General features: G+C 37.8%; 2 long non-coding RNA genes across 2 annotated transcripts in view; both read right to left on the bottom strand.

The window, feature by feature from the left end:
- Positions 1 to 7350, bottom strand: part of LOC141438350 (uncharacterized) — a 9979-nt gene extending 2629 nt beyond the window's left edge. Inside the window, exons 1-4 of the long non-coding RNA XR_012452477.1 lie at positions 7167 to 7350; positions 1972 to 2074; positions 1297 to 1488; positions 1125 to 1187 (exon numbers count right to left, since the gene is read on the bottom strand). This is a non-coding gene — a long non-coding RNA (uncharacterized lncRNA). The remainder of the gene's footprint in view (positions 1 to 1124; positions 1188 to 1296; positions 1489 to 1971; positions 2075 to 7166) is intronic.
- LOC141438363 (uncharacterized) overlaps positions 1 to 16894 on the bottom strand; it is a 319118-nt gene that overhangs the window by 94671 nt on the left and 207553 nt on the right. The gene's annotated exons all lie outside the window — the stretch shown is intronic.

Here is a 16894-nt window from a genome sequence, read left to right as displayed (position 1 = left end):
TAAGTCACTAAACTGGCAACATTGATAGCCGCCGCGGGCCCGTCGCGGGTCGACCGCTCTCTGTGTGAATACAACGAACCGCGCGGCTCCCGCGGCGGACACGACCCGACCCGCGCACGCTTTCTGTTGTGTGTTGCCCTTAAATGAGTTTTTTCCTGCATGATGTGCTGCTGCCTCCGTGCGCGCGCTGCACACGCACGCCATGCATATGCTGCAGAGCGCTGCGAAGAGCGCAGCTAGCGGTTTCGGCAATTTTTAAAATTGTTTTTCTTTTACAAATATACAATTTTACTCGCAAATGTGATGAAAAACATTGTATGTCGCACGGGCGGTACTAGAATTACGAACATCGACTCATTAAAGCCTCAGTCTTCGACTTCGGGCTTCTAATAGACTCTCGTTCGTTATTCCTTATTTACCGCCCTTAAGACACAATGTACCTACTATAAAAAGATCACTAGAAACATGTTGCAATCAAACCAAATTATTAAGGTTACATATCAGAACACCTACCTAAAATTGTTAATTATCACATGCATTATGAATTACAATTTATGATGTGCCTTCTCCTTAACCACTAGATAAATAAGAGTAAAGTAAAGTAACCTAAACATAAAAAAATCATTTTTTATACTAGCTTTTTTTGCTTATTTACTTTCTGTTGACTGTACTTGCGTTGTCATCCAATCTACATATCTATACCAAGTTTGAAGTTGTTGCCATTAACCGTTGAAGAGTTCCGTGATGCGGAGACAATCCTGGCCGGACCACCAGGATGTCACTGCCAGATTATTGTATTGTCACCAGATTTACATATATATGCTAAATTTCAAGTCAATCCGATCACTGGAATGGTCAAATTAAGCTTCCAAGATTCCACACCCAGACAACATAAATGTACATATAGTCGAGTTCAGATATTTTTGATAAAATTTTTGCTTACAATAGTTTATGAACTCGACTGTATGTACATACATTACAAGTTATATAAAAGCTTCTAAAAAAACAATTTCAGTTTGGAAAACCTGCTACAGTCAAGTTACCTTATTAGCATAATACAGTGTGCCTTCTAAAAACCCATAAAATAAATAAATACCCAACATCAATTTTTAAAAATCACTTACGTCGGAAAACAGCAGCATATATTAACTGTAGCATAAAACGGTGAGTGACTGCACGTTTTGGAGCTGAAAAGAAACAAAAGATTTTGTGATTCACACTAATTTTCCTTGAATTTATTGATATTAATTTATTTTATAGTGAATTACATGTAAATTCATGTAGTCTCATACTTACTATGTCCTATTATGCGAATGTCAATAAGTTATCCAATCAGCTTCTGGTGGTATGTTGAAATTTATGGCTTTACTCCTAAAAAATTTTTTATTTGCCCAAAGACGTCTTTTTGTCTTCATTTAACCAGTTTCTTGGACAGACGCTTACATATTCATTATTCTCATATGAGAATATAATAACAGAATACGGCTTCTGAAAACAACATAAAAGATTCAATTTCCGAACAATTTAGTTCGTACTCATCCATATTAATTATAAATGGTTTGACCACATCATCAATTAAAACATCTAACTGCATCATTCTGTCTTCTATTTTAATCACATGATCAACTACCTGTTACCTTCTGCAGTTATTTATTGTCAATATTTCTATGTGCGTATCAAAAATATTTATAAATAGTATATAGGTTACGCAATTATGAGATTAATAGTATCCAAATGTTGTTAAAACCTGAAGTATTACCACTGTAATATGAACTTCTCTACTACAAAACAGTTTTAACCAAATATCTGTGTAGGTGAAATGAATATTGAGATGAAATTATTTATTTATGTGGTTGCATTTAATTTTAACTTTACAATATTCTGATTCCACTGGTGCCACCGTTGATGATCATGGCAGCCAACATGTTAATAAACGCAGCAGTTTCATAAAATAACTACTTTCATACACACCTAAGGCCCGCAACGCGTCTGTTGGTCCTGATGGTGCTGCGGATGTCTATGGGCGACGGTAATCACTTAACATCAGGTGAACTGTCCGCTCGTTTGTCCCCTCCTATTTATTGTTAAGAAGAAGGTTTTACTTTGTATTTTTATTCTTCTTCTGCATTGATTGCTTGTCATCCATGTGTACGTCACTCTTCTAAATAAACTCATATTGAAAGCTAACGTTATTATTTTAATATGGTAGCAGAGCGTTAAATAATATTCCAAATTCATCGCAATAGTAAGGAAAAATAGAGCTCTCGATCATGCAAGGCGTGAAGTTCGAGATCGGTCGGCTCGACGGTCCTGCTAACTGGCAGACATGGAGGTACAAAATAAGACTATTATTGAAAGGTACTCCAGGTACGCTAGAAGCGATTGAAGGAAAATTACGGCCAAGTATTCCCGGCAAGTCGGCAAAAGCCGACGAGTTAGCTAAATATGAATCCGACATAGAAAAATTTCAAAAATTTGACAGTCAAGCCTTGTTAATTCTAACGACAAACATGACAGAGGAGACATTGCAAAAAGTGATGCGATGCGAAACTTCAAGTGAGATGTGGATAGAGCTTCACAGGCTTTACGATGGAGCAAAAGAAGACAGGAGCTACGATCTCTGTATGAGGTTCTTCCGCTACCAAAAAAGCGAGGAGCATGATATGGCCACTCATATTTCGGCTCTCAAAAACCTATGGTACGATTTAAACACCGAAATAGAAGGAAATGATCTACCAGAGATTTTATTAATATGTAAAATACTTGATACACTTCCTGAGCAGTATTTCAGTTTCAAATCTAGCTGGCTTTTGATGAACCAGAAGGAAAGAAATATTGAAAATCTCACGACTCAGTTATGTACTCATGAGAGAGCTTTGAAAAATGTTAATGAAAGTGACATGAAGATTGAAGCACTGCAAGTCATGAGGTCGAAAGAGAAAAGAAAGGACAGAGATTGCAAGATGAAATGTAACTACTGTGGACAGCTTGGACATAGAGTCAAAACTTGCTCCAAATGGAAAGCAGATGGGAGACCACCAAAACCGAAAACTACTTCAAGTCAAAGTACGTCCAACGTTAACATGAACTTGATGGCGCTTGACAGTAGCACAGCAGACAAGGATAGCGATAACTGGTACGTGGATAATGGTGCAACTAGCCATGTGACCAATAGAAGCGACCTGTTTAAGACCTTCGAGTACTTCACTGGTGCTCATACTGTGACAACTGCCAACGGCTCAGCAGTCCATGCGATTGGTAAGGGAAGCCTTGAGATTGAGGCTGATGTACGAGGAACAAAGGAGCTGATAACTCTAAATGACGTATGGTTCGTACCTTCCATTAAGAAAAATCTATATTCAGTTCTGTCAGCTCAAGATAGATTACCGAACACCGTGTTTGAGTCTCGAACAGAAGAGTGCGTAATTAAATTTGAAGGAGGTCGAGATCTACTAATTGGAAAAAGGGATCCGCATGGAGGCTTGTACAAGTTATTAGCGAAGAACGTTAAACGGCCCCATGAAACCAATGTGTTAATAGATGACTCCAACATGATGCAATTATATCACGAACGTTTGGGACACCAGAACAAAATTCATGTTAAGAAGGTAATAGAGAAGGAGCTGGGCATAAAGCTAAAATTAGATTCCGAGTTATGCGAAGGGTGCGTGTTTGGAAAAGCCCATCGACTCAAATTTGGTACAAGGGAGCGCGCAACTTGTCCAGGAGAGCTAATACATACCGACGTATGTGGGCCATTCAGATTTTCATTTTTAAAGTACAGATACTTCGTACTGTTTAAAGACGACTTCACTAAATTTCGCCAAGTCTATTTTATGAAGGAAAAGGGAGAAGTACACGAGAAACTTGAGCAAATGTTGGCAGAAACTAAAACGACTGGACATATTGTAAAAGAGATTCTAAGTGACAATGGAGGCGAGTTTGATAATGAAAAAGTGAGAGTGATATTGAAGAAGTACGGAATAAGGCAAAGACTCACAATGCCTTACACGCCGGAACAGAATGGTTGTTGTGAGCGCGAAAACAGAACGCTGGTAGAGTGTGCCAGAACCATGATGTATGGACAAGAAGACACGCTGCCACAAGGCTTGTGGGCTGAGCTTGTCAATACAGCTGCTTACATATTAAACCGTACTGGTCCAACACAGCAAGAGAAGTCGCCATTCGAGCTTTGGTTTAGTAAAAACCCAATATCAAGCACTTACGAATCATCGGAAGCACCTGTTACTCCCACATTCCAAAATGTAACCGAAAGAAAATGGACAAGAAAGCAGTGAAAGGGATTTTGATTGGTTACGATAACGACGATGGATACAGAATTTGGTGTAAAGAAAATAACACATTAATAAGGTCAAGAGACGTTTCTTTTCAAGAGAAGACACTAGCACCTACTAATGAATTTTTCTTACAGCCCTTATTAGAAGACCCAGTACCGTCGACATCCACAAAAGACCTATCAGATGAAGAAACAGGTGAAGGCAATGAAAATGAAGATAGCTCTGATCACGAAAATATTTTCAACAAATCAATTGACTCACAAAGAGAAGTTGATAGCGAGTTAGAAAGTGATGGTTATCTATCTGCTCAAGAAGTAGAAGCGGAAGGCATAAGAACTCTGAGACAGAGAAACACCATCAAACTTCCCTCGAAGTTCAATGATTACGTGATGAATGTTGTTGACAGTATGGAGCAAGCAAAGGTGGAGCCTAAGACATTTAAAGAAGCAATGCTTCATCCTGACAAAGAAAGATGGGTTGAAGCTATGGGTCAAGAACTAAATTCCCTTAAAGAGAATGACACGTGGGAAATGGTACCATTACCTCAGAATAGGAAAGCCATACCATGTAAATGGATCTATAAGGTAAAAACCAAACCCGACGGTGCTATCGAAAGATACAAAGCCCGACTAGTCATTAAAGGATTTACTCAAAAGCAAGGACTCGACTATTACGAAACCTTCAGTCCAGTTGCTAAGACAAGCACTATTAGAGCACTATTGAGTGTAGCTGCAAAGGAGAAGATGAAGTTAGGACAATTTGATGTGTCGACTGCATTTCTATATGGCATCTTAAACGAGGAGATATATATGAAGCCGCCAGAAGGGCTGACTAATATTGACTCGAAAATGGTGTGCAAACTAAAGAAAAGCTTGTACGGATTAAAACAAGCGCCGAGATGCTGGAATGCTTGCATTACCGAGCATATTATGAAAATTGGCTTTAAGCAAAGTTCTGCAGATCCATGCTTGTTCACCAGAACAGAAGGCGGGGGGAGAAAAGTCATAATAGCTCTGTACGTTGATGATGGATTAGTGGCTGCATCTGATGAGAAGGGAGTGGAAGATCTATATGATGAACTCGGAAAGAGATTTAAGATTACCACTAAGCCGGCGTCATATTTTCTAGGTGTTGAAATCAAGACACATGACGATGGTTCTATTAAAATTGACCAGAAGGCATATGCAGATAAAATTCTACAACGTTTTAGCATGACGAACTGCAAGCCCGTGCCAACCCCGATTGTAAAAAATATGCAAAAAGTCACGACGTCTGAGAACAAAGAAAAGTTCCCATATCGTGAAGCAGTAGGCGCTTTGTCATATCTTATGGTGGGCACAAGACCGGATATTGCTTACGCAGTTGGAGTAGTATCGAGAACCCTACAAAATCCAACTGATGGAGATATTATACGGGTCAAACGAATATTGAGATACATCCAAGGCACAAAGGAGTACGGCATCACATACAAAGGTAACAATAAGCCTATTACTATGTACACAGATGCCGATCTTGGAGGTGATCCAACCACAGGCCGCTCAACATCAGGGATGGTTTGCCTGTTTTCGAGTGGAGCTATCTCCTGGCGGAGCCTGCGCCAAAGAACAGTAGCACTTTCATCAAGCGAAGCGGAGATTGTTGCTGCAAGTGAAGCCACACGCGAACTACTGTGGCTAAAACATATCATAGAGGACGTGGCTATGAATGTTCAAACCGTAGAATTGCTGATTGATAGTGAGTCTGCGTTGAAACTCAGCAAGAACCCTATAGAAAGGCACCACCAGACTAAACACATGCATGTTCAGAGGAGGCACTTCTTCCTGCGAGAATGTTTGATGCAAGACACAAATAATTTAATAGCAAAGAAAGTGTCCTCAGAGCAAAACGTCGCGGACATGATGACTAAGCCGCTCTATAAGCCTAGACTGCTTGTATTGATGGAACCACTGGGCATGTAGGCGTCCTATGAAGATGGGAGGGAATGTTAAGAAGAAGGTTTTACTTTGTATTTTTATTCTTCTTCTGCATTGATTGCTTGTCATCCATGTGTACGTCACTCTTCTAAATAAACTCATATTGAAAGCTAACGTTATTATTTTAATATTTTATTACATAAAAAACCTGAATTTACTTAATTGAAGTACTTAGGTTAAAATAAAAGCTTGTATCAACACAAGAGTGAGACGCAAACTAGGTAATATGATTTCCTTACACAACCTAGCGAAATATAATTTTTGAACTTCAGCCATTTTGTTAGTACTTTATTCGTCACTTTTTTTTCTGTTACTTGTTTATTCAGAACTACTAAAACTTAGATAAAATGATTGGTCTCGCGCGCCAATCATTCATCTAAGTACTAAAACTTCTATACCATAAAAATTTAAACATCCCAATTACTAAATTGCTCTGACAAAGACGTGGTGATTACGAGAATGAACACAACGTTATATTCGGTAACAACATTCTTACCTCAAAATGAACTTTTGTTTTGCTAAAACAGCTATTTTATCGTCATTTATCGTAAAAAAGCAATCCCTGTAGTTTAATATGCTATCTCGAGGTGCTTTTAAAATAGCAGTTATAGTGAAAAAGGTGCATTTTGAGGTTAGAATGTTTAATTCAAATTAGACTGAACTGCCGGTACATGATTGATCGATACAACTAAACACCAAAAATAAAACATGCTAATAAAATAAACAACAGAACATAACTGTAGCATGGGAATATCAACGTTACAAGGTATATATGATCTATTGTCAAATCTATAGCTTGCATGTTCAAAATACTATTTTCAATTCAACTAGGTAGGCACAAAGCCTGGTCGATGTCGTTAATAATAAGCATTTAGTAATAATTTAACTTACTTACATCTTTTTCTGGTTTCTCCATTATTTTGATCTTCTTTTCATAACACTTCTTTATTGTAAAAATATTTAGGCAGGCGTACGCCACACGCACGCACGCAAACACGCCACACGGTCGGTAATCAAATCAAAATGGCGCTGGCTGGCTTGGCTTGGGCTCGGCGGACGCGGGTGACACTCTTTCCCGGCCCGGATAACACCGACATGGAAATATCGGCCCTGTTTTTTGTGTTTATGCCCTTAGAAACTGACAGGAGCTTCTATGGGCGTGTACTCGAAAAACAGGGTCGGTATTTCCAACCCGGTATTATCCGGACCGGGAGTATATAGAAGTAGTTAGCGAGTCGGAATGAAAACTGTTAAAATGCGTTACATTACAGAGAAATTTTGATAAAGAAATGTACAGCGGTTAGTAATTTAGTTGCAAGATTAGAAACGGATTTATGGATGGAGTTAGTTGATAGCGAGCGGGCACGAGAGTTGATAGTTGCGAGCAGACAGTGAGAGCAGCGTGCGTTCTGCGCGGACGAGGACTCGGAACTGGCGGCGCGCGCCTCGGCGTGAGCGTGAGCGCCGGCACCTTTCCGCCCTTCCTTCATTCCCCCCCGCAGGCAATAGTGCGGGGCGTAGCTTGGTAGTCTTGTGCGGACGCATAGTGCTGTGCCACAAAAGTATCACCCGGCGACGCGACGCCCCGGTTTTGCCAACTTGCCAGATCGAATTCGAATTCGAAATTCGGAGATATTACGTCCAAAAAACAATCGATCGATCGAGAAAAAACCATTAGACTAGAGATGCTCATTTAGTACTCAATGAATTAACTCTAACAGATTACGAGTACAAAAAAAACTGACTTATGATTTGTTACTTTACAGTTATTTCCATGTTCCCGTATCGGACTATAAAGCCGGACACTGTTCAGGATTTTTAATCTCTTTTATCTCCTGTCCGGCCGCGGGCTGGCCAAATTTGACTGACTGCGTCCGGCCCGCCCGTACGGCTTTTGTTAGGCTTTTAAAACCTGATCAACCTACATATCGACACGTAGAAATCAATAACGGGTTAGAAACTTTAATTTGGTATGATTATAATGTTAGCTCTTATAGCACAACCAATAAAAAACTACTTACACAAAAAATACTTTTTGCGATTATAAACTTATTTGTATTTGATTGATATACTAACTGCGACCTATGGTGGTGATGCACCAGGACAACAGTTTTCCAACGGTAAAGTTAAGTTTGTCCTTCAGTACAGTTTAACTATTACTTTTCGTTAGAGCAAAAAAAAGCCGTGGTGGCCTAGTGGTTTGACCTATCGCCTCTCAAACAGAGGGTCGTGGGTTCAAACCCCGGCTCGCACCTCTGAGTTTTTCCAAATTCATGTGCGGAATTACATTTGAAATTTACCACGAGCTTTGTGGTGAAGGAAAACATCGTGAGGAAACCTGCACAAACCTGCGAAGCAATTCAATGGTGCGTGTGAAGTTCCCAATCCGCACTGGGCCCGCGTGGGAACTATAGCCCAAGCCCTCTTGTTCTGAGAGGAGGCCTGTGCCCAGCAGTGGGACGTATATAGGCTGGGATGATGATGATGAATGGTAATAAAAAAAAAATGGTAAAAATTGTACGGAACCCTCGGTGCTCGAGTCCAACTCGCACTTGACTGTTTTTAATAAGGTGCATTGGGGTAATTACGATAGAAATTTTGACGAGTTGAGTAGGTAAACGAAACGACAGTATTTCAGTTAAAATTATTTTTATTTTCAAACTGTATTGCCTATGTTATATTCATAATGTTTTTATTTATTTTTAATTTGTAATTGCCCCTTATTTTTAATTTTGTAAGCTTTGTTAATAGTTTTGCTTATACGGATATTTTGGATTTACCCCGGTAAATGGGAGTGATTCTCAATATTTCAAATAGACGTTTAGTAGAAAAACGCATTTAATTGACAATGTAACTTCATTCCGTGGATGTCGTAAGAGGCGACTGGGGATATAGGTTAAGGTATACCGTAAGTGACAGGCTAACCTGTCACTACTGTACCGTTTTTGTCAAACTTGAAACCTAAAATTGCTAAAAGTGGCTCCGAAGCAGTAACGTTTCGTGTGCTCTGCCTACCCCATTTGGGAATACAGGCGTGATGTTTGTGTGTGTATGTACTATTACTACTATTAGCCAAATAATTTTGTCTATCAATTTTTAAACAAGTTCCTGTCAAATGAATATGTCGCTAAAGTAGACACGTCTGTTGGCATTTTTGTTTTGTGACATGCAAACGATTATCAACTTTAGGGTGGTAGACCACATATTTGGCTGATGGTACATACGTAGAAGAGAATACATCATACCTTACCTTATTGTATAAGGTACTTTACCTATCACTAATTTACCACCCTTGCCCTTACCCCTTTGAGTATCTCAAAGCCTTACCCAGATAGATAACCCCAGAGGGGTATTTCCGAAACAAAATAAAAAATAACACGTGGACCTTGTGTTCCCTCAATCAGTAGTATAATACAATAACCTATAATACTAAAAAAACATTAATTTTAATAACTTAATTGGTTTCCGAGATTAGGGTGTTGGGGTTATTGCGAATCATCCAAAATGCGCGAAAATCACTTGTCTGGCGAGATGGCACGTTACATACACACTTAGAGCGTTTTCAGATCATCCTCCACACATATCTCCGAAAAAATCGTTCCGATACGCATGGGCGCCACGCATCGGGCTCTGCGCACACAGACACATAAAAATACCAGACAATATGGAATTTGAATCTATGGTAGTTTGTATAAAATTGAAAGGCGAAAAATTTCAATTTGTACATTAAAAAAAAACTGCGCAATCGCATTTAATTAAAGATAGGAAATAAAATATTTTTAATAGAATGCGCTACTACGATAACCTATAATACTAAAAAACATTTATTTTAATAATTAGTTTCCGAGAAAAGAGTATTGGGGTTATTGTGAATCACCCAAAAATGCGCAAAAATCACTTGTCTGGCGGGATGGCACGTTACATAAACGCTAGCAGCGACAAACGGCGGCTGGAGCATCAAGGCCGATGACTGGCGTCGAGAGCGCGAGTAATGTTGCAGTAATATCACAACGTTTGATAGTTATTGTAAGCTTTCGGAATAATATACCAATTTCGGAATATCCCAATCCACATTTTTTTTTTAATTTTTCATATATATATATTGGATCACAGAATAAATCAAAATTACACACGGTGCTGCTCGCCAGTTCTGTTAGCTCGAACTTGGCTTGACAGGCTGTGTCTAGATATATTAAGTAAGTACTTAATAGTTTTTGGATTTTATTACAATACGTATTATATAATTAAAATCACGCGTACGTGGATGACCGACCGACAGCACGCGCACACAGCTGTTTGTGTGACACGAGTGTCGCGCCACGCTCGCTATAGATTGAGTAGGTACCTACCTACATTGTATGTATAATATAGATCAGGGGCGCTACTACGAAATTCGAAAATCGAAGTTCGTATCGTATCGTCCCTCTCACTCTCGTGTCAAATCATATTAGCGTGAGCGGAACGGCACGAAATGAAGTTCGAATTATGCACTTCGTAGTTAGTTAGTAGGGTCTCTGGGATGTTATGAAGCTCCGTATCCGTAACCGAAACTATCGGATATCCGAAAAAACTATCCGTAGCCGTAACCGAATCCGATAAGTATAAAAAATTCTGATAGTTTCGGATAGGGGCGGAGTCAAAATGCGACATGTTGTGACAGGTTTTTTTTTGCCCTGCCGACGCCGAGCCGACAGAACAGCCGGCGTCTTCTGCATCTATTGTATATTAACTAATACAATAAAATTAAAGTCAAGTCATCTACATTCCTATTAGAAAGCAAACTCTTTTATTGTGCAAAATACAATAAAAATACAAAATTATACGCGTACTTAGGTGTTTAAGCCTTATAGTTTGTAGGTACCTATAGGTCTTATTTGTTTTTTTTGTAATTTTTATTGTATTCTATTTATTCCTATTTGTATTTTACTTTTACTTCCTTAGAAATCCAATATCCGTAACCGATACCGAAACTAACGGTTAATCTATAATAACTTAACATCCAGCGCCGCGCTTCGCGCCTACAAAGCCGCGAAAAATTGCGAATACCTACCTAGCTACCGCTTGTCTTTAAGAAAATTACTATAGATTTCGTCATTATTATACGCACTAAAACCGAAGTCTTAAAGATTGTAACGTACTCCTCTTGGCCGCCTCTCTATAGATTGTACCTACCTAGAGATTATAGATTGCAAACACAAATGGTATAGGTAGATTCATTCACGATGACGCGTGCCGTGGTTCTTATTACAATGTCATTAATGTCTAATTTTGACAAAAATCATGCGTCCTCGTGGATGGCACTAGGTATAGATAGATATACTTTTAAACACGCTCTTATTAGCTTCACCTGTTGTAACTTGTTACTAGGGACCAACCGCCGATCATATCGTGTCCTTGGTCGGGTTAATTTAAAAATGGACGGACAGTGTAGGAATCGGTTGACCCGACCGATATTTGGTTGATGTCAATGGCCTTGGGGTCGCGAGCGCATCCCTCGCGACAGGCCTTGGGCTGTGTCCGTGGTTAGGGTTGCCAACTATACTGTTAAAAACAGTAATAAACTGTTTTTACTATTAAAATACTTTTTACTGTTGAACTAAAGCATGCAAAAATACTGTTTTCAGCATCACACTAAGTCAGTGCCGCATAGTTACAATAGCGGTGTTTCAGAACGTATCTGTTAATTTATCTTAGTTTTAGTTTTGATTCTGACGAGATTTATGAGGCTTTTAAAAATGATACTAAATTGATAACTTGTGCGAGAAGTACCCATATCCTTAAAACATTAAAAGAAGAAAATACTGTCCATTTTTAACCGACTTCAAAAAAGGAGGAGGTTCTATGTTCCAATGTTTGTATTTTTATAAGCATTTATTTAGTTTTAGTTTCACCTGTCCCGTTGTGTCTTTCTGTAGTCAAATCTTGCAAGTTAAATTCGAAGAACTTCCAGTAGTCGGATTGACTTCAAATTTGGCATACTTATGTAAATCACGTGACAATACAATAATTTAGTAGTGGCATCCTGGTAGTCCAGCCAGGATCGTCTCCGCAGGATGGAACTCTTCAACGGTTAATAGCATCGACTTGAAATTTGGTAGGTATGCAATTATAATGTAGTTTGAGTGACAATGCAAGTACAGTCAACCAAAAGTACAGACAGTCAGCAAAAAAAGCTTGTTTAAAAATGAAATTTTTATGGTTAGGTTATTCTAAAATACTGTTTATTTCTCTTCTCAGACCTAAATATACTATTACTTGTAAAAAAAGTTGGCAACCCTATCCGTGGTACCACCGACCGTGTAGAACGAATGCAAAAATTGGTTGACCCGACCAAGGACGCGATGGTCGGCGGTTGGTCCCGACCGTGTAGAAGGGGGTTTAACTACCTAAGTACATTACTTTGTAATAGTTTGTAATATAACTAACTACATGTAGGTACTTACTAGGTATTGTAATCAAATCTTGCAAGTCAATTTTAACCTACTTCTAATACGGTATTTGACTATTTTGTATATATTTAAAGTATAAATTAAAATTACACAATGCCTGTTATCGAATAGAGAAAAAAAATTTAAGCTATACCTTAATAAATAACAAAGTTATAAATCTTTGAAATTCAAGATTAGACAGAGAAAGACATACTGGCATGTGACGTCACACGCCAGTAGCGCCATACTTGTTGCATAGAGGAAAGCGTTTGAGAAGGACAGGTATATTGATTTTTCAAAAAAACACTATAAATCCAATTTTCAACCGATATAAGTTCTCTTCGCTAAACACTGTATATACATCTATATTTTCATAATAATATTAAAGATACCTACTTATGGCAAATTCAGGAGTTGTCAAATACCGTATTGTCGTATCGATTTGAAACTTTGCAGTTATGCGTAGTTCTGATGACAACGCAATAATATGGTACCATCGAGCTGATCTGATGATGGAGCCAGGAGCTGGATAGTGGAACTCTTCAACGGCTACTTACTAGTACTTACTAAACCTTCGACTTTGGGCTCATTAGATTCTTTTTTTGACAAGTCCCATACCGCTTAGGTAGGTAGGTACGTTACGCTTAGCTTAGCTGGATAGTGGAACTCTTAAATTTTAAGGCTAACAAGTTAAAATAAAATATGTAGGTAAGTACCTACGTGGATTTCATTTGTAACAACCTCGATTGGTTGTACGCAGCGCACCTCATCGTTGCTCTGTCTAGACGGCCGAGTTTAGTGACTAAGTTCTTAGACTTTGACCTAGGTACATACAATAGCAATTGTATCTATACAATACTTTTGTCCTGCTTTTTGTTCCCGAAATCGCCAACCAGTTACTTACGAAAAAGTTTAGAAGTACATTTAATGTATAATATGTAGAATTTTCAACCTTATTCATTGTTGAGTAGGTTTAAAATGGCCTAAGAGAAAAATAGCGTATTCAACCTTTCTATTCAGTATGTCAAGACCTGAGTGTCGGGTGGTTGTAAAATGATTTTTTTAAAACAGGTTTTAAAAAAAAAAAGGTTTTTAAAACAGGTTGTGAAATGTTTTTTTTTAAAACAGGTAAGTATTTAAAACGTTGCTGTATGATTGCGGTTGTAAGTTTTAATATATTAAACGAGCAATGTTACAACAATATTACACAAGTAACTTATAGGTACATTAATCACGCTACTTTTCTGTAACATTGCACAAGTCATGCATGTATGAAAACATAAAAAATCAAGCTGCGGTAGCTTACGTGGAAGTTTTTTTGACAACGTACATTAAACGCCAGAATTTAACGTTGCAGTAACATCATCGGTATAATGTTTTTAAATGTTTCAATTTAAAGCTTAGGGCAACTTAACATGAATAATGTAACAAAACTAACTTTGCAGCAAAGTTGCATATGTAAATTTCACTAACCATTTGGCGGTAGGTTACTGTAACTTTTAAATATAACATTATATTTCAAAGGTTGCTGCATGATTGCGGTTGGAACTTTCAAAATATTTAACATGCAAAGTTACAACAATATTGCGCAAGTAACTTATAGGTACATTTGTCACGCTACTTTGCAAAAACATTGCTCAAGTAATGTTCGAAAACGTTACAATTTTAAGTTGTGGTAGCTTACGTGGAAGTTTATTTGGCACCGTACATTAAACGCCAGAATTTAGCGTTGCAGGAACATCATCGTTGTAACGTTTTTAAAAGGTTGCAATTTAAAGCTTAGGGCAACTTAACATGAATAATGTAACAAAACTAACTTTGCAGCAAAGTTGCATATGTAAATTTCACTAACCATTTGGCGGTAGGTTACTGTAACTTTTAAATATAACATTATATTTCAAAGGTTGCTGCATGATTGCGGTTGGAACTTTCAAAATATTTAACATGCAAAGTTACAACAATATTGCGCAAGTAACTTATAGGTACATTTGTCACGCTACTTTGCAAAAACATTGCTCAAGTAATGTTCGAAAACGTTACAATTTTAAGTTGTGGTAGCTTACGTGGAAGTTTTTTTGGCACCGTACATTAAACGCCAGAATTTAGCGTTGCAGGAACATCATCGTTGTAACGTTTTAAAAGGTTGCAATTTAAAGCTTAGGGCAACTTAACATGAATAATGTAACAAAACTAACTTTGCAGCAAAGTTGCATATGTAAATTTCACTAACCATTTGGCGGTAGGTTACTGTAACTTTTAAATATAAAATTATATTTCAAAGGTTGCTGCATGATTGCGGTTGGAACTTTCAAAATATTTAACATGCAAAGTTACAACAATATTGCGCAAGTAACTTATAGGTACATTTGTCACGCTACTTTGCAAAAACATTGCTCAAGTAATGTTCGAAAACGTTACAATTTTAAGTTGTGGTAGCTTACGTGGAAGTTTTTTGGCACGTACATTAAACGCCAGAATTTAGCGTTGCAGGAACATTATCGTTGTAACGTTTTAAAAGGTTGCAATTTTAAAGCTTAGGGCAACTTAACATGAATAATGTAAGTAAAACTAACTTTGCGCAAAGTTGCATATGTAATTTAACTAACCATTTGGCGGTAGGTTACTGTAACTTTTAAATATAACGTTATATTTCAAAGTTGCTGTATGATTGCGTTTGGAACTTTCAAATGTTAACATGCAAAGTTACAACAATATTGCGCATGTAACTTATAGGTACATTTGTCACGCTACTTTGCAAAAACATTGCTCAAAGTAATGTTCAAAAACGTTACAATTTTAAGTTGTGGTAGCTTACTGGAAGTTTCCTTGGCAACGTTGATTTAACGACAGAATTGTAAGCTGCAGAAACTTTACCGTTGTAACGTTTAAAATGTTTCATTTTAAAGTTTTAGACAACTTAACAGAAGTAATGTAGTAAAACTAACCTTGTAGCAAAGTTGCACATATATATTAAGGTAACTATGATGTGAAACGTTACAAAAATTTTTTATTATAACGTTACGCTTGAAACATTGCAGTAAGATTGCGTTTGCAACTTTCAAATTGTTAAGCATGCAAAGTTAATAACGTTTATAAAATAACTTACAGTAAGTTTGATATGGCACTTTTAGGCAACATTTATTTGTAACGTTTTATTTGCAAGGTTGCTGCAAGATGCGGCAACATTGCATATGTGGGCATTCAAACTCCTTGATAATGTATTGTTTGCAACTTTCTGGCAAGGTTCGTTGGCAACGTTGATAATGTGAGCTAGATCAACATTGCAGCGATGTTTCGGTAAGGTTTTGTGCTTAGTGGAAAAGAGATGGATTAGAACAGGTCTCTTAAATGAGCCATGTCTGTATATGAGGCATCAAGATGGCAAATATTTATTTGTTCCTTGTTTTTGTAGGACGATGTACTGATTGCATCAGACTGTGTAAGGCCGGATATGCAGATTAAAGACGAAATTGAAAAGGAGTTCGATCTCAAGGATTACGAAAGGTTAAATACTTTTTGGGAATAGACATTAAAAAAAAATGAAAATGGCATTTTACATTGTCACAGGAAGGGTATGTCAAGACTATTTTGGAAAATTTTTGTCTATCTAACTGCATTCTTGTAAAACTCCGAGTGAATTGTCAGATATATTTTCAAGCGAACCCCAAAAAGGACAAAACCGAAGAAAAATGGCATACGCGAACTAATTGGTTCGCTTTATGTATTTGTCTGTAGCAACAAGGCCTACATTACGAATACTGTTGTTAAAACTTGCTCAGTTTGTAAGTAATCCTAATTTGATCACTGGAAGGCAGCAAAAAGGGTCTTACGCTATCTCAAGGGCACCGCGAACTATGGTCTGAATTATAGGAAAACTGGTAAGCCGATTCAAGCATACTGTGATGCAAATTGGGTAGTTGCCCAATAGATCGGAAAATTTATTCTGGTTATTGTTGTATTCTAGAGAGCTAGTATTTCTTGGTCCTCTAGAAAACAGAAGACATTTAGCGACGTCTAGTTTGTGAAGCGGAGTACGTCAGTCTTGCGGAAGCATTCAAGAAGGTCTATACCTTCAAAGTCTGCTAACAGAAATGAAGTTACCAGGGTATGCAACTATATCTATTTATACCGATAGTCAATCAGCGATGTTTCTTGCGCAGGATCCCGTCTTTCATGGTAGAAGTAAACATATTGA

The sequence above is a fragment of the Choristoneura fumiferana genome, chromosome Z (assembly GCF_025370935.1).
Source record: "Choristoneura fumiferana chromosome Z, NRCan_CFum_1, whole genome shotgun sequence".
Lineage (NCBI taxonomy): Eukaryota > Metazoa > Arthropoda > Insecta > Lepidoptera > Tortricidae > Choristoneura > Choristoneura fumiferana.
Note: the sequence above shows the minus strand (reverse complement) of the source record. Positions and strands in the feature narration are given on the sequence as shown.